This window comes from Ctenocephalides felis, unplaced genomic scaffold (assembly GCF_003426905.1).
Source record: "Ctenocephalides felis isolate EL2017-DRISC unplaced genomic scaffold, ASM342690v1 CF-g0.4_SCAFFOLD_01492, whole genome shotgun sequence".
Taxonomy (NCBI): Eukaryota; Metazoa; Arthropoda; class Insecta; order Siphonaptera; family Pulicidae; genus Ctenocephalides; species Ctenocephalides felis.
Window position 1 is genome coordinate 53,876,045 of NW_020537646.1, and position 4,187 is coordinate 53,880,231.

The following is a 4,187-nucleotide window of genomic DNA, read 5'->3' on the forward strand; positions in this document are numbered from 1 at the left end:
TGAGCAATCACGCTCTGCACAACTGATTTGTAGTCAAAAAATCAAAGGGCGAAAGCGCCGAGTAGTCGTCTAACGTGTAAACATTGGTACGGAACCCATATAAATGTACACATGTTGTACTTATTATTATAATCTTTATAAAATATCTGATAATACGATGTACATATGTCTAATGTTCATTTTTGATTACCAAACAGCATTATTTTTTACTTTTATTGTTGGATCTCCAGAGACGCTGGCCTGCCTTTACAAAAAATTTATCAGTTGTTCATGTCAAGTAAAATGTTTTTTGAATTATTTAAATCGGACGCTCCGTTATCTCAAAAACTGAAATACCATTTTTGGCACTTTTTGCACCGTATCTTCGAAATGGCTAGATCGGCCTTTGCCAAAAACTAATCAGCACGTCTCCTTATCAGTAAGTTTTTTGAATTAATCAAATCGGTTGAGTCGTGTTCGCGAAATCGTCGACGAAAATTTGTATCCGCACACACCCACACATATAAATCCATTCTTCCTAAGGTTTGCCAAAATGTTCAGAAACCTCGGAAACGTAAAAATATATAAAAATTTTCATTTTCGATTTTTTTGCGATTACTATAACTTACTCTATGGGAAGTTAAAAAGTATTATTATGATAGATAAAAAAAGTTTTAAATAAACTACCATAATTAAAATGTTTTTTTATTATAAAACTAGTTAAAACAGTTTTTTTATTGTATTTTCAAAAATCTTGTTATTTTAAAGTCCTTTCCTCACGTCCAGGAATAGCATAATCAAAAATCGTCGTCCCGGATTTGACTTACTTTTAGCCACTCAATAGACCATACATTTTATTCACATTTTTGAATTGATTCGCAATTTGTAATGTTGTAATATTTTGTTGTATTGAATAATTGCAAGTAATTAGTTCCACGGCGCAATAGATTATATCTCATAACCAATAATAAAAGAAATATCGAAAAAAAATCTTAAAACAGCCATCGCAGATAAAACTGCACGAAAGGCTCCGGCGAGATTCGAACTCGCGATCTCCTGTTTACTAGACAGGCGCTTTAACCAACTAAGCCACGGCGCCATTGATATTCAATTGGGGTTACCAAAGTTGACGCGAATATTTTAAGAAATAGTGAAAAACACCGATTCTGCCGCATAACACAAAAATGTTATGGCAGGGCCATGTTACGCTTGTCATGTATTTGCTGTGCTTTCAGGCGTTTTACACATAAACCGCAACGTCACTCGTATGTTATAATGCTGGGTCAGAAAGACCCTGTTATCTAAGTTCGTTTTTTCGACATTTGTGCAGTCTCTGAAAAAGCGCCTAACTGCAGAGCAACCTCATGATTTTTGTCAATATTTAGTATGGAAAGTTCTTCATAACATAGCCTTGCCATAACATTTTTCTGTTATGCGGCAGAATCGGTCCCTTAACCAGACAAGCCACGGTGGCCGTTATCAAAGATGTCCCTAATATTTAAAAAACATCTCGAGACAACTAACGCAAATGAAATCGTGACCTTCTATCTAGACTTGTGATTTTCTGTTATTAGACAGGCGCTTTAACTAACTAAGCCACGGGGCCGGTGAAAGTTTATTAGGATTACCAAAGTTGTCGCGAGTATTTTATGAATTATTAAAAAAAAACTTTAATGTAGACACATACTGCACTAGAGAAAGATGTGTTTCATATATAGTAAATTGAGAGTTTGTTACCGGGACAGCGCGTACGCAGTCCCGACTACCAAAAATTGCGCGCCCGAGTTATCCACATTAGGGACAATCGCAGGGGTCATCCCAACCTAGGTGCAATGGAGGGGCCTCGCCCTGGGGGAACCGCCTTATTGATCACGGTAACCCCCACGCCAGGTAAGTATGCCTAAGGGTCTCAAGAAGTGACCCAAGCCTTAACCATTCTATGTTTTGCGGAGCGAGTAGATAGGGGAAAACTCTATAGCGCCATCCGGTGGCAGGTATTCTGCGCCGAAACGTCTAGATTCATTTCATCATAATCACATAAATGATAATACTTAATTTAAATTATAAATGTTGAATAAAAAACAATATTAAAAAATAAATAGCGGTTCCCAACATGTATGAATTATTTTATTAATCAATAAAAAATTATCGGTCAGTCAATGAAAAATCAATATATTTATTTATGAGTGATTTATAAGTATATCGAGTTACTGCTTTTTACACATTATTGAAAAACGAACACATGTGCTAAATACATACACGGAGTATTTTTGAAAGCGCGACCGAATAAAACCAAATTTCCCAAATTTATTGTAATAAAACAAAAATAAAACCTAAAAAAAAAATCCAAATTTCCCCTAAGTTTTATAATTGAACCACTTTTAGTAAGACTATAATATTGTATAATACATACTCTATTGCCATGGATTCATTAAAATCGTCGATATTTTTTTTTTTACAATTAATTACGTAAAAACGGCCTGGCCGATCTTTGCACAAAACTAATGAACCCGATTCCCATTATTCTTTCGAATGATTTTTGTATTTTCAAAATTGATTCAGAATTTATGGCCAAATATATTTGCACTTTTCTAAAGAAACGGCTCTGCCGATCGTATCAAAAATTTAAATTTTTTGAAATTAACACTTTCGGTTTTCGAGAAAACGTCGAAGTTTAATTTTAATAAAGTTCACGCAACTTGCCTAAGGCACTTACAAATAGTTTAAATTGCTTATTGGCCTCGTCTTTTAATAAAAACGAGGCTCCCAAAAATATTTTACCTCAAAGGGTGTGTGGAAAAAGTTACAGAAACCAGCAGCAAGGTTGTCTTGACGTTATCCAGACTAAATTTTGAAGTTTGCTTTGGTAATTTTAGCACAATACTGACATCTGATGGCAACTTAACTCTGGCAGGCAGTATGATTCTACCTAGTTTCTGTATAATGAAAATTAAATTGTAACGTTCAATTTAATATAATTTTTATTGGAATTTAAATTGCAATAATTATATTGTAATTAACTTTGAAGTATTGTATTCTTACATATCAGTTTGTAATTTTACTAAAAGTATTTGATATTCGGCGTTAATTATCAATCGATATTAAGTCTGGAGGAGAATATAAAAAAACATATGTAAAAAATATAAAAAATAGTTTTAAATACTAAATAAATATTAAATCTTTTGAAGATGTATGTGTCTTGTAGATATAACCACGGAAATGTTGGACCAAAAATCATAATTTGAAGAATGAGTAGCAAATCTGAAAAAGTTTGTTAAATTTTTAATTTTATTAACTTTCAAAAAAAAGAAGTAATACCACTGTGGTATATAACAAATTGAAATAGAATATATTATTGTAAAAAACAAACAATTTATAGACAATCTTAAGGTAGATTCCATTTCTAGAAAACTTATTTCAATGTTTATTTATAATAACTATTATCTCAATACTTTTTTGCTAAGATGATTCTAACCATCTTCTCATTATCTGTCGCAGACATTTTATTTAAAAAAAGTTAGAATACATTTTGGCAATAGCATGTATCCGTCACATACAAATTTTCTTTTGAAGATTAATGTATCTTGTAGATAATTCACGGAAATGGTGGGCCAAAAATCATAATTTAAAGAATAGCGTAGCAAATCTGAGAAAGTTTATAAAATTTTTAATTATATTAAATTTTGTAAAAAAAAGTATTACCGTAGTAGGATTTGGTAAATTGAAATAGATTATATTATTGCAAAAAACTATTAAACTTTCCAGACAATTTTAAAGTAGATTCCACTTCTAGATAACTTATTACAACGATTTATTCTAAAACATTAAGCAGAGACTGTTAACATACATATATATTTATGACTAGCTGACCCGGAAAACGTTGTTTTGCTAAGTAAGGTATATTTTAAACAATTTTTAGGGAAACAAAAATATTAATACTTTAAGTGTATAAGGATGTGTTGTTTCAATGCTATATAAAATGAGGTATTATAAAAACAATAAATCCCATTAGTTTGTCTACATTTTGTCAATACAATCAAACTGGAAGTTTTATACACTTTCTATAGAAAACATGGTATAATCCAATCCAAGTCTTTTTCGGTCTTTCGACTTATTGATTACGTTTCAAGATTTTTTCAGATTCTTTTTGGATTCTGGATTTTGTGTATAATTGTAAATAATACTACTGAACTTATACAAAATTTTCA

General features: G+C 31.5%; 2 non-coding genes across 2 annotated transcripts; both read right to left on the reverse strand.

Moving 5' to 3' along the window:
- Positions 1-1,004: 1,004 nt before the first annotated feature.
- On the reverse strand, positions 1,005-1,078 carry Trnat-agu. The gene has a single exon. It is a non-coding gene; the product is annotated as a tRNA-Thr (tRNA).
- Positions 1,079-1,715: 637 nt separating this feature from the next.
- LOC113371717 lies at positions 1,716-1,877 on the reverse strand. Its single transcript, XR_003366658.1, has one exon. It is a non-coding gene; the product is annotated as a U1 spliceosomal RNA (small nuclear RNA).
- Positions 1,878-4,187: the final 2,310 nt, after the last annotated feature.